The sequence below is a fragment of the Culex pipiens genome, chromosome 2 (genome assembly GCF_016801865.2).
Source record: "Culex pipiens pallens isolate TS chromosome 2, TS_CPP_V2, whole genome shotgun sequence".
NCBI lineage: Eukaryota > Metazoa > Arthropoda > Insecta > Diptera > Culicidae > Culex > Culex pipiens.
The window spans coordinates 199,631,535-199,646,494 of NC_068938.1; the positions used below are offsets into that span (position 1 = coordinate 199,631,535).

At 35.5% G+C, this 14,960-nt stretch overlaps 2 non-coding genes across 3 annotated transcripts in view; both read right to left on the reverse strand.

Annotated features, from left to right (window-relative positions):
* The window catches only part of LOC120425519 (uncharacterized), a 111,931-nt gene that overhangs the window by 13,630 nt on the left and 83,341 nt on the right, over positions 1-14,960 (reverse strand). The window lies entirely within an intron of this gene.
* On the reverse strand, positions 12,221-12,378 carry LOC120425556 (U4atac minor spliceosomal RNA). The gene has a single exon (XR_005606548.1). It is a non-coding gene; the product is annotated as a U4atac minor spliceosomal RNA (small nuclear RNA).

The following is a 14,960-nucleotide window of genomic DNA, read 5'->3' on the forward strand; positions in this document are numbered from 1 at the left end:
AATTTCTAAATTCAAAATGTATCTGAAAGGGCTAAAAAAATGCAACAAAATGCAGGGTAGAGCATCCCGATTGGTTTAATCTAAAGGGAGTTATTGGCATTTTTGTGAAAAATAGCATAATTTTCAAACTCAAATAAAAAAGTGTTTCATCCAGATATCAACTCGGTTCGATCTGCAGCTTGTAGGGGACATCTGGGACTACCATCAGAGACTGAGAACGCTTTGGGTAAGGCAGTTTAACATATTAAATAGACACTTTTACTTTTAGTGAAGTTTTTGGTTCCTGAGACAATTTCACAATAGAAACATGCATAAAAATGTTTATTTTGATCCATTTTAACCCTTTAAAAATGAATGTTAAAAAAAATTATGAAGCTGCTTTTTTTTGGTGTCATCTAGTATCCTTGGAACCGAGCTTGATTTTCAATAAATGTGAATCGAAGATTTTCCCCTGAAAATTTCAGGCAGATTGGTGAGGTCGATGCGAGATGGGTATGCTTTGCTCGTGGACTCGCTCTTAAAGTGTCATTTCTCAATTTAATTTGTTTTTAAATAACACAAGTTAAAAAAAAACAATTCTCTAAAAAATTAAGTTTTCAAAATATCATCAAAAGCCCCACATTCCTTAATGTGAATATATTAACAAGCCAGGGATGCACAGAACAAAAAATCGAGGTCATATTACATCTTTTATGTCAAAAAAAGGTGTAATTTTACCTCTGAAAATGTGTAATTTTACCACTATTCTGGTGTAATGTCGCTTTTTCAGTATAAATTGAGGTAAAATTACATCATAAAAGAGGTAATATTCAACCTTCTAAAATTACACCTTCCAAATTTACACATCTTTTTGCTGTGTAGAATAATCGCAAAAAAAAGTTTTGGCTTTCAAGGCTTCACAATTGAATCTAAACAACCTCCTTAAAGCCTTAATGCCTTTGTTAAAACCTGGTCAGAAGTTATGGAAATATGACATTTCATACTTCTTCAAACGTCTTACGCCAAACAGATTTTATTCTAGCAAAAAATAAGTCTTCGTATTTCGTCGTCGTCGAAATAAAATATATTGGAGGTAATTAAATTAATTTGAGAGCTTATTTCTCGTAATTGGTGGATAAATTTAGCTGCGGTTGAAATCCATCAATGTGAGGGAGATATCACAAAAAAATCAACTCGCCTCATAAAAAAAATCTTTTGTAATTATAATTTTTCATGAAAAAAATATGTTATTGCCTTTTTTGTTAATGCTTGTTATTGCCGAAATTTAGCATAAATCTGTGTTTTAATAATATTTGATCAAATTGATTGCTTTTTCTAAATTTTCTACCAAGATGGCGGTCTATCACATTCAAACAGGTCACGCGTTTAGCGCCATACTTATGCTTTGCTATTTGGGTAAGCTTTTAGCATGTCTAATGGCACTTGACAGCTAGAACACCGTTGGTTTTAAAGAAGCATGTGATAAAACCGTTTGGCATGGCATTGCCTTCGGGATTTCAAGACTCTCTTAAAACTTTTATAAAACCTTATAGAAAGTAAGTAAGTTAGTATACAGGTTACTATACTACACTGAAAAAATATTATGTTTTCAATTATGAGCAATGTAATTAGCTTATAACTGTAAGCACATACATCCAATTGAAATGTTGAAATGTTAAAAATATTTTCGAGACTGAAAAATCAAGTCTGTCATATAGAAATTGCCAAAAACCATCAAAAAACCTATTTTTTCAACACTTTTATTTTTAAAACCGATATAACTTCACAAGGATTGGACTTAGGACAATGGTCAATATGAAGACTTTATGTAAAATTGTCTGGAGAATCGATTCCCACTGTCGGTTTTTGAAAATTTTGACGTTTAGACCACTTTTCAAAAAAACAGTTTCAGTAAATGATTTTTGTATTTTTTTAGGTGGGTTGCTCCATCCTGCATTTTTCGTGAGTCTTTTTGTAACATCTTAGGCTATTTTCACAAAAATTTCGAACGAAAAAAAATCGTGGGCTCACCTTCAAATTTGACTTTTAAACTTAAAAATCAAAAAATCTCATAAAAGTGGATTGTTTTTTTCTTTCAGTGTATTTTTTTCGGAAAGCCCGTCAAATTTCCTACAAGTTTGTCTTTGACCACTTTTTGATACGATGCAACGGCTTCGAGTTACAGCAGAGCAGTTCTCTAGGATTTCGGTCATTCGATTTTTTTTGTATTTTTTAATCCAGCTGAAACTTTTTTGGTGCCTTCGGTATGCCCAAAGAAGCCATTTTGCATCATTAGTTTGTCCATATAATTTTCCATACAAATTTGGCAGCTGTTCATACAAAAATGATGTATGAAAATTCAAAAATCTGTATCTTTTGAAGGAATTTTTTGATCGATTTGGTGTCTTCGGCAAAGTTGTAGGTATGGATACGGAGTACACTGGAAAAAAATGGTACACGGTAAAAAAAAATTAGCGATTTTTTTATTTAATTTTTTATCACTAAAACTTGATTTGCAAAAAAACACTATTTTTATTTTTTTTTATTTTTTGATATGTTTTAGAGGACATAAAAAGCCAACTTTTCAGAAATTTCCAGGTTGTGCAAAAAATCATTGACCGAGTTATGAATTTTTTAATCAATACTATTTTTTTCAAAAAATCGAAATTTTGGTCGCAAAAATTTTTCAACTTCATTTTTCGATGTAAAATTGAATTTGCAATCAAAAAGTACTTTAGTGAAATTTTGATAAAATGCACCGTTTTCAAGTTACAGCCATTTTTATGTAACTTTTTTCAAAATAGTCGCAGTTTTTCATTTTTTTAAATTAGTGCACATGTTTGCTCACCTTTGAAAAATTTTTTTTTGAAAAGCTGAGAAAATTATTGAATGTTTGGCCTTTTTGAAATGTTAGTCTTGATTTGAAAATTTTGAAAATATTGTTTTCGAAAAGATCGGAAAATTTCACAATTGTTTCATATTTTAACATTGAAAATCGGACCATTAGTTGCTGAGATATCGACATTGAAAAATGGTGGGCTGTTTGTGTGAGACTTAGAAAACATCAATTTTCCTGTTTTTAAACCTTTGCATTGCAATATCTCAGCAACTAAAGGTCGTATTAACAAAGTCCGATGAAGCAAAATATAGAGAATTTTCTCAGCTTTTCAAAAATATTTTTTTCAAAAGTGAGCAAACATGTGCACTTATTTAAAAAAATGAAAAACACTTTATCAAAATTTCACTAAAGTACTTTTTGATTGCAAATTCAATTTTACATCGAAAAATGAAGTTGAAAAATTTTTGCGACCAAAATTTCGATTTTTTGAAAAAAATAGTATTGATTAAAAAATTCATAACTCGGTCAATGATTTTTTGCACAACTTGGAAATTTCTGAAAAGTTGGCTTTTTATGTCCTCTAAAACATATCAAAAAATAAAAAAAATTAAAAATAGTGTTTTTTTGCAAATCAAGTTTTAGTGATAAAAAGTTAAATAAAAAAATCACCAATTTTTTTTTACCGTGTACCATTTTTTTCCAGTGTAGTCCGTATCCATACCTACAACTTTGCCGAAGACACCAAATCGATCAAAAAATTCCTTCAAAAGATACAGATTTTTGAATTTTCATACATCATTTTTGTATGGACAGCTGCCAAATTTGTATGGAAAATTATATGAACAAACTAATGATGCAAAATGGCTTCTTTGGGCATACCGAAGGCACCAAAAAAGTTTCAGCCGGATTAAAAAATACAAAAATTAAAATTGAAGAAAAAAGACCGATTTCGTAGAGAACTGCTCAGCAATATTTAAATTACAAAATACAAAAATATTTAAAACACTTACGCCCTTCTCAAATGTCATTATTGAGTGTAACTGGCTCCATATACACAAAAATGGCTTATATATGCCTAGGATAACATGTCTACGAAGTTTCATTGAAATCGGAGAGGGTCGAGAAAAAAGTACCTAAAAAATTCCTGTTTTGTGCTGGAATTGCTCTTTGTTAGAACCTTTTAATCAGCTACATATGCTTTTATATGCTACAATAAAACCTCAATCAAACTAGGTGGTTGGCTATTTTGTGTATTTTGTGAGACTTTGGTCTTAGGAAGGTGGGGCAACAATGTATGTGTCTTCCATTAGAATATTTTTTGAAAATTGTAGAATATATTTTTGCACGTCAAAAATATGTCTTTCTTGAAAGGAAAAAACAAATGGTTTATTAAAAAATTTTGAACACAGAAAAGTCAGAAAAGAACAGAAAGATCCTTTAAATGCTCTTTACTAAAAACAATTAAAAAATGATTTGCCTAAGAAAACAAATCTAATAAGTGTCGGAGATCTCAACGGCTCTTACGACATATTGCACTAATCAGGAATATCATTATTTTAAACATCTCACAAAAAAGCAAAATTCATCCAAAAACAAATTCTTTCCTTCGCTACACGGTGTTTGCTGCTGTTACGGTTGATGTCAGTCAGTTCGTGAAGAAGGAAAGCGATTTGTTTTCCCCAACGCCGAGGAAAATTGTTTACATTTTAGAAAGCTTTTCTTCGTGCACCTTGCTTGCATTTCCAACTGCAGCGACGAGGCGAGGTCCGCAGCGATGGAGATTAAGCCGCCGATGATAAGTGCAATAATAAATGGCAATGTCGATTTTATGAGTAATTGCCTTGCCGAGAGGCGGCGACTTTGGCTTCTGTGTGCATGTTGATGGGTTTGATGCGCGATTAGCTGTGGAGGTTCGTGTGTGGTCTCCACGGGATGATTCAACGGCGGCGTGGACCAGTGGGTCAGCGAACGTAACGCCATTTCCGGTTCGGCGGGTTGATCTCTGCTCACTGAGGTGAGGAATTTTCTTCTGTTTTAGATTGGTCGGCACGAGGGCATCAAGGTATGAATTATTTATTATGGTTCGTTTTAATTGGATGATCTTAACAGAAACATGATCACTCGCTTGTTAAAATTTACAACAAATTGACTCACGTATCGGTAAAACTACAGTTTTTTATACCCATCTAGATTTAGCTCGATATCACCGCTTACCTGGAAGAAGAAACAAAAGGCAAGAATTAGCAATCTTTTTTGCATAACTTCATTAAAAATAATACTCTGTAAAAATAACACCCCAAACCATCAAAACGTGTCAAAACACAACGATTATGTTGCACCAAACGTCCGCTGACTGATAAAATAAGCTGCCGTTGAGAGGCAGTTGCGCAATCGTTTTTGCTGCTGCTGCTGCTGTTTTGATTACAGAGCCCACCCCGTCCCTTCACCAACTTGAGCCGCACTTAACGCTCTTAACTAGATTTGTTAAGAACAGAGTGTCCCTCCCCCCTCTTGCTCCACTTTCCCAACCATGGTGAATGACAGATTCGCCGACATGCCCCATTCATCGCAGGGTCGGCTTTTTGCCTGCTCTTCACGCGCACAACACAAACAGATATCATAACTTGGCAGACAAATAGTATACAGATGACTAAGAGAGAAGGAGAAGCTGATTTGGTTTTGTTGATTTGCATGATGGGGTTTGAGGGCGGGCTGTGCTCGTGTTATTTCAATTTTCTCAAGCGGTTTGTTATCTCAATTGGGAATGAAAGTGGGGCTTTTGGGTGAAGACAGATGCTTCGTTACTAAAAAGTGGTTGTAGTAATTTTGAAAGTATTTCGCAATCAACACAAAAAACTGTAAGATCATCAATCAATCAAAAGCAAGAAAAAAAATAATAAACTAAGTCAGGTTTAAAAATATGTTTCATTTATATAACTTGAAAAATATATAAATAATTTACTCACAAAATCAGGAAGAAAATAATAAATTTTGTCAATTCGAAAATTGTGATCATTTTCATCATTATAGCCATTTTGGTAATTTTTTGTAATTTTTGTCATTTTGGTAATTTGGTCATTTTGTTCATTTGTGCCGTTTTTGGTAATTTTGGTAATTTTGATTATTTTGTTCATATTGTTAATTTTGTTAATTTTGTTGAGTTTGTTAATTTTGTTAATTTGGTTAATTTGGTTAATTTTGTTTATTTAGCTGAATTTGCTAATTTTGCTAATTTTGTTCATTTTATTCATTTTGTTCATTGTGTTCATTGTGTTCATTTTGATAATTTTGGTTTCTTTGGCCATTTTGGTCATTTAGGTCATTTTTGCCATTTTGCTTATCTTGCTAATTTTGATCATTTTGGTAATTTCGGTCTTGTTGGTCATTTAGGTCACTTAGGTAATTTTTGCCGTTTTTGGCCATTTTGGTCATTTTGGTTATTGTGTTTATTTTGATCATTTTGGTAATTTTTTCTCCATCATGTATTTATAGTTATGAAAATATTTAACATTAAACTTTAAAAATCGATTTTCTCGAAAAGTACTTAAAGGTCGTTATCACAAAATATAACAGACCAGACGAAAAGCTAAAAAATAAATAAATTAGGTTAGTTGCAAAATTATTTCATTCCACTTTCCATGACTGTAAAAAAAAACAAAAAAAAACTTTTATTTCACAAATTGTGTATAATCTAGACAACGGGATTGTCCACAAACCGCATTTTCATTCATTGATCTTCTCATCAGCAACCAAAAAACCCGTCGTCACCAACTTCACTCCCATTCATTTGTTTCCCATTCATTTAATTATGTCCAATTTAAAAGCAATTAAAGCCAATAAATCGTCCGCTCGTTTAAAGATGTAAACAACATTTCTACGAACCGTTCATCGGGGAAGAAGCCTTGGGGGACCTCCTAGAAGTTCAAATGCTCCGTGACAACGCACACCCTGATGCGGTGTGATGTTTTCCGAGCGTGAATAATCGATTTTCCCTGAAAACTTTTCTTTGCTCAAACACAAAGTTCCCGCCCCGGGAGTGGGGTCAGCGTTTAACCTGCCCCAAGGGCCACCCCGGCTGCAACTATTCATCAGTGCAACCGTTTCCGAACTGCATCCAGCATAAAGTGCAGTGGTGAGGAATCAGCCGGAGATACTGGATTTAATTAAATTAGTGATTGGTTGGATCGTTCCACGAGTTGGTTCGTACAAAGATGGGGTTTAATGCAGAGTAGTTAACAGATTTTGCGATTTTAGCAAAGTATCAAGATTGAAAAAAAAAATATTTGAAAAAATGATGTGGTTGAAATGTACCTAGGGGAAATTCTCGTATCTTTGGCAGGTTAAGCTCTCGCTCCTAACTCCATCCAATTTGCTGATTTTCACTATTTAAACAACTAATTTTGCAAAACTTTTGGTAGAAACTTGCTTGCTCACTTCTTATTGAGCTATTTATCACTCGATTTCAGTTGAAAACGCTTTTAATTAGCTTTAATTGCATGTCAAAGTTCTGACCTGCCAACATTAGAGACACGCTGGAATTAGATGCTGTTCCCCTATATACTGCAAAATGTAATCAATTTATTTTAATTTTGACACAAAACAAACTTTCCCACCACTGTTCAAAAGTTTCTATTTCAAGCTCAGTGTAATCATTACTTTTGCAAGCACACCAATTGAGGATCCCGCAGGTTAATGGTATAAATTGTGAAAGCAACGCTTCTGGGCATCATTCAATATCCAGTGTGGTGCTACCGGTGCCAATATAGAGCTAGCTGGGGCCAGAAATAGTTGCGGATAAGAGCTTGCAAAAAAAAGACATGCAATGAAGCAAGATGATTGCTCAAACACAGCCAGGGAATCGATCGTGAGGTTTGAAATTGATTTTTATTATTTCGCAACCAAAAGAAACCAGTTAGGGTGGATCCTTTTAAATGAAATCATATCAACATATCCGTAGTAACAATTCAATAGCAAGCAGTTTATCCCTTTTTCTCAAGTGATAGTTCACGTCAATTAAGAGTGGGACAAACTGCTTCTTTGCACTCGCAGATTCGCCCTATTGAACTGTTACTACAGATATTTTAGCTTTTAATTCTTTTAAAAATTTATTGTGGGGAGTTGTTTAGAGACAATACTAACAGTAAGAAATCAATCGAAATTATTCATATTATAGTAGACTAAATCCTTTACAGTTTACGGCCCACCCTTAAAACCACCCAGACTGATCCACTACACATTTCAATCAAGATTTCAATTACTAGCTCGGCGTTAAAACTAAACAAGAATTGATTATTATTACCAATTGAACCTGTGCGCCGGCGGGCACTTTGCTTTTTTATGCTCCACGCCGGTCCGATCCAAAACCATCATCAGGGTCGGCCGTGTAGTGAAGTTGTAGGCAAATCTCTGTTTCCTCGTGGCCATTTCCGCGGGTTTTAGGGTGGTTCAGCAAGAAGTCTACACAATAAAGTGTGAATCATAATTGACCAATGTCACATATAGCTTGTTTTATACACGGGTAAACTTTCGAGAGCATTATCCTCTCGATGTAACCGCATTCTCTCAAACAAAATCGAGACCTTTTTACTCTCGACCGAATGTAGATTTTTTCCATACATCAGACTAATTTTTTTTTGTATTGAATTACAACAAAAAGTACCATAATCCAACTTATAAAATGATTAAAATTAAAAAAAAAATCTCAGAAAATATATCGTGAAACACTCTAACCTTCCGGGAGAAAGACTCGATTCGGTTTACAAACAAACCCTTCTACGTACATACTCCCCTCGGAACCGGTGGCCCTGCTGGCCATAGATATTATTTTAATAGCTTAATAGTAGCGCTGCTCCAAAGGGGGGGCTCCTCCATCGCGTGCTCTGTATTTTCGTTTGTTAGTCTTTCTTTTGATCCGCAACAACGAACAACGATCGGATCGGATCGGATCGGATGATGATCACGGACAATGAGACTCAGCCTCAGATCGTGGGCCCCCCTCTTGATGGCCAGGGTCAGTCTCGATGGCCGTTTGGGGGCGTTTGAGGGAAGTAACGAGGGTGTAATTTCGCTCAATTGCCGGAGCTTGAGGAAATTAAAGAGGAAGTAAAGTATATTGGGACGTAACGAAATTTTGTAAACAAATTAATAGGGAATCAAAACAAAAGAAACACGAATTTTGGAACGAGAAATTTCACGATCTGTGATTGAAATTCATCAATAATAAAGTTGAATCTTGCCACCGTCTGATGTCTCCATCCAAACTGAAAAGCACAGTTAAATAAATTGATCCTCCTCACACAGCTTAATTCAAATTTCCCATTGAAGGCCCTCCGCAAACACAACAACACCACAGAAGCGATCGGTTATCAGCGCTCGATTCAGATACATTTGTCACGTTTAAGCGGCACAATCCTTGCTCGTATCGATCGACATTTTACGACACAACTGAGTCATTCATCTTTTTACTGCGCTCGTTCCATTTTCTATTTGCATGGGGAATACAAATAAATACTGAGAGAGCGGAAAAAAAGTTTGTACACAAGGTGAAAAAAGCCGTAAAAATCAATGGCAAATTGAGCCGTTTCTAAATGGAACGTAAACCGGGGTGACATTGATAAATTTGAATTGTTTTTTTAAATAAATTTAAAATCTTCGGACTGATCTGATGATTTAGATTCTAGGCTAAGCAGTGTTTCATTTTGTAAATCAAAAAAGAGCAGAAATTGTAACGTTACAATAAGGGGCCATCCATAAACCACGTGGACACTAAAGGGGGGTAGGGGTTGACAATGCCCAAAAAAGTGTCCACTTGGTTTATGGATGGTCCCAAATGATTTTGATATATTTGTTTTTATTTGATAGTATTAACAGAGTTTGAAGAAAATTTTCCATTTATCATGTTCAAATTATTACATTCCAAACCATTACATTCATTCTGTATTTATATTACATTCTAATCTAATCTAAATCAGTCGCAGTCAGTCCGATGAAAGCATGCTGGAAAGTTTAAGGGTTTGATCAAGCTCCAAGCAATTTTTTGTGTTGCAAAAATTAAAGCAGCCAGCCCTTCTGCGTTGTGATTACCGGAAAAAACGGAATCGACGTAACACCTTATAATGTGGCCCTCTTAAACCTTGCGGTTTCGTCAACGGATCCACAGGTGTGTATCGTTCTTTTTGCGACAAGACTCCGCCTCCCGGGTCTCCTTAGTGTGAAGGTATGGCACGGGGAGAGGGCACCGAATACCTATATTTTACACGACCTCTGGATTGTGAGTCCAGTGCGCGGTCCGATTGATCCACACAGGCAGACAGATTACCGCAGAGACGATTTTAAGAACGGGTCGCATTTTACACTATCTATCAAATTCAATCTAAATTTAAATTGACATTTTTTTTAGTTTTAGTTGAAAATTAAAAAAAAAAATCATTCCAGATTCGAGTAGAAATACTACTTTAATTTGACTTTCTAGCTAAATTTCCCAAATTTTATCTCTGTAAACTAATTTCGAGATATCAATGTCACATCGGTTTACCGTTCCTATTGAGGGGTAGTTCAAGGAGATAGGAAAAACTAGTTGTTCTGGTTAGTCATAGAGATAAGACTGGTGCAAAAAAGGCGCACGCATACACAGACATGCAATCGGAAAAGTAATCGATTTATTTATGCATAATTCAATCCTCCCCGGCAAAGTCAGCGATACAGCGAATCAAAACAGCTGTCAAGCTCGTACAATCTGATGCGATTATTTTCTCATGAACGAAGGTCGATTGTACGCAACGTTTTATTTGAGTAGCGGGAAAGTTAAACATAATTGAGTAAAACTGTTAAACGGAAAAAAATACATTATGACATAATAGTTTATAACTCAACACTAAAAATTTTCCTCTTTCAAGAAAAACTTTAGGAAAGTTGATCAATAAGTCAATATAAACAACATACTAAACGGATTGTGCAACTCCTGAGTCACCAATTTTAAGCGGAAATGCCCAGATAACAAAGTTTGGGGCAAACTTGTGCATGTCAAACAAAAAATGACTCTCTTTCCGCAAGTGTGTCAGCTGATGTGGAGGCTATGACATGAACAATTTGACTGCCGGCAGTTTTTTTTGAGCCGGCTGTCGTCCCAAAACATCCTCTGCCACTCTGCCGAGAGACCTTGACTTTGGGTTATGCTGTCAAGAGCGTTGCATGAACGCGATTCGCCCGAGTTTAAAAATTGGTTCCGTGCAAAATTTGAGTTTTTTTTTCGTGGGCCATCATAACACACTATGGCTAATGGTTATGACATTGAAAGATTTTTTTTATATTTATATACCTCTTTTTTCTCTCCACTCTGTCAGGGTTAGATCATTCGTGACGAGAGCCAATCATATTTTTTCTTCTCCTGAAGTATGTAGAAAATACGAGTTGAGGGGATTGACAATGCGGAAACAATCATCACAACTAGATGAGTGAAAGACAAAGTGTGTCGGAAATGTCATGGTCAAGAACAGGACAACAACCCTAAATTATTTAAAATTTCTAATAAAATAAAAAATAATATTAATTTAACAACACTTCTATAGTGATATCTTAGGTTAGTAAGAGCAAAACGTAAACTTACGTCACATTCATGTAACATATCGCGTCCTCTATACTAACCTGCAAAGAAAAGAAAACAAAAACATACACATTAGCGAAATCAAGTCAAAACCGTCAATTAAACAGTTAAAAAATTGCGTAAATTTTTCGAACAGAAAAAAACGCATTCAAAACACCACTTTCGACGGTTCGTGCCGGCTCCAAAAATACCTTACACACCACCCCGTGAGGTGTGTAATAACTACCCTAGATTTACAATAATAGCCTGGCATGGGCCATTTCGCCGAAACCGTTTCCTTCGCATCTCAATTTGGCGAAACTCGGCTGGCGGAGATTTGTGCAAATTAATTTTTGGCGCATCGGTAGCAATTATATTACTTTTCTCAATTAAAAGGCTTTGCCCATTTGTTTTCCTGGGTTTTCTTTTCTCTATCTCTCTTCCCCTCAAACCTTAAACTAGTCTTTATGTAAAATTTGAGCGATGTAAGTCACTTGCTTCGCACAATTATTTGTTTGATGATTCGATGAACCTCTATTATAAAAAATATTTATATTATTACTTTGAAATCAGTTTATAGGGATTTCTAGGGAAGAACAAATTAAGCAAAATTACTTCTTTGGTAAAAGAGAATGTTCCCATGTAAGTTCACTTCGCTCTTTATGAAATTTCGCTTTCCAACATAGGTAAAATTACATGGAAAACGAGGTCACTTTACACAAGCTTTTCCTTTACATGTAAAAATTGAGCAATTTGAACCAACAGGTGTTACTAGATAACCCTAACCAGCTGTTCAAGGCACCCCCTGTGAAGTAAGGGGGCGTTCCAAAAATTCCGCCCAGGTGGCCACTGTTCGAAAGCAACCACCTCGGGCGGGAGTTTTTCCCAGGACGATTAGGTCCTGGTATAATCTGGGTGTCAGCATCAACGTCCTCACTATACGTTCATTGGACGTTATGCTCCCCGAGACAAGGAGGAAAGAGTCACGCGCAGAGTGAGAACCCTAGTCGGCAGCCGTACCTTGTGCGCTAGCGATGAGCGAAAAGCAGGGCCAGGATGCAGGGATGAGTGAAGCGGAGAGTGGATAAGAGGGGTTTGTTTTGCTTGCTTTATACTCTTTTTTGTATGTGTGCAATATGCCATGCAGTACGTGGTAGAGAAGTGCTAGTTAGTAAAATTAAAGGTAAATAAAGTTGTTCAATACAGCTGACCTAAATGAGCGTCTCTGGGCTGATAAAAAGTTGCAATTTTGGTCATTTAGGTCATTTGGGTCATTTAGGCCATTTAGGTCATTTAGGTCATTATGGTCATTTAGGTCATTTAGGTCATTTAGGTCATTTAGGTCATTTAAGTCATTTAGGTATTTTTGTCATTTTGGTCATTTTGGTCATTTAGGTCATTTATGTCATTTATGTCATTTATATAGTTTTGGTCATTTTGGTAATGTTAGTGATTTTTGGGTCATTTTGGTCAATTTGATCAAATTGGTCAATTTGGCAATTTTGGTAATTTTGGTCAGTTAGGTCATTTAGATCATTTAAATTATTTAGGTCATCTAAGTCATTTTGGCCTTTTTGGTCATTTAGGTCATTTAGGTCATTTAAGTCATATAGGTAATTAAGTCATTTTGGTCATTTAGGTGTTTTATGTCATTTATATAGTTTTGGTTATTTTGGTCATTTTGGTGATTTTAGTGATTTGGGGATTTTGGTCATTTTGGTAATTTCGGTAATTTTGGTCATTTTGATCATTTTGGTAATTTCGGTCATTTTGGTCATTGAGGTAATTTCGGTAATTTGGGTCATTTTGGTCATTTAGGTCATTAAGATCATTTAGATTATTTAGGTCATCTAGGTCATTTTGGCCATTTAGGTCATTTAGGCCATTTAGGTCATTTCGGTCATTTAAGTCATTTAGGTAATTTAGTCATTTTGGTCATTTATGTCATTTATATAGTTTTGGTCTTTTTGGTGATTTTAATGATTTTGGGATTTTAGTCATTTTGGTAATTTCGGTCATTTAGGTCATTTTGATCATTTTAGTAATTTAGGTAATTTAGGTCATTTTGGTAAATTTGGTCTATTTGATCAAATTTGAAATTTTGGTCAATTTGGTCATTTAAATTTGTCATGTCATGTCATTTAAGTCATTTTGGCCGTATTGGTCATTTTGGTCAATTTGGTCATTTAGGTTCACATTTCATCTAGGTCATTTTGGTAATTTTTGATTATTTTTGTCTTTTTGCAGACACAGCGTCGAGATGGCCGTGGGAGTTTGGGCGCAGACATAGTAAGCTAGTTTTGATTATAACTAGTTTTTGCTATTTTTGGGATTGCAAGTTTTTCTTTTTGCAATGCGTATGCAAGAGTCAACTTTACACATTATCAGTGGTAGAATTGAACCTTTTTTCTGAAATTAAAGATGTACTCATTCCCAGATGTAATATTACCATGATTTTTATTTTATTTTGAACGTTTAAAAATTTTCTATCGGTGAAAATTGCGATTTTATAAGGTGTTTTCTCATACATATATAATACCATGCCATACCTCTTTCAATGGCTACTATAATTAAGCTACATCCTCTGGTTTTAAAACTCGGATGACCCTTTTCAAAGCTAAATCAATTACATAACTGTTCACTTTTTGTCCCGAGGCATCGATTACGGACTACCTTTCAGTGCGTTCCACCAGCCGTGGTCTCCATTTGGGCAAGGTAAAAAAGTGCCCGCGAGTCACAGTTTGGCGCGCGAATTGCGATTTTCCCACGTGGCGTCCCCACCCGCAAACTTTGTTCGACGTTAATTCCCTCTCGAGGTAAGTCCCAAGGTTCGAACCTCATTTCCAATTCTCGTTTTAATGAAGATTTATCTTTTTAACTTCGCCATTCGAGCTTCCCCGAGGACACTTTTACCCGTTTTGGCACTTGAAAAATATTTGTGTCAAATTCACCTTCGGATGATGATTTATTATGTTCAACAGTTTATTTATATGAGACAATTTTAAAAATCATTGAATTTTCGTTAAATTCTTATTTTTTTCGCTGTGCTTCGACAGCCAGCAGCTGCAAATTCGCGCTTTAAATTTATACTTTATATTCAATTATCGTCACACTTTTTCCCACCTTTCTCCGCTATCGAAAACGCGTTCAGGTGGCAACTTCTATTAAAGGTATATCTCCTCGGCCTGACTTATGGCAGGCAACCTAAAAGGCTCGACCACGGGTGCAATAAATTCACCAGGCAAAAAGGCCCCTCCGGGTATAAGATTTTCACAACTTTTGCGACTTTCACCTTCATCTTGGTGCAGCCGTTGTGCTCTTTCACCAAATAAGAACAAATCCATCTTTGTGTGGTCATGTGTGATGGCATTATATATTTCTTGAGGCGGTCTTTGGTAAAAGGGAGTGCAGGCCTATTCAGGGCTGACAATTCCATCAGTTATGGAAATAAAACTTAAATTGAGTAGCTGGTAGGGTGATTCAATGGAAAAAGAAACATTGCAGAAGGCTTTGTATAGTTAATGCACATGTTGCCACGCTTATACCAGCACAAAGCATACG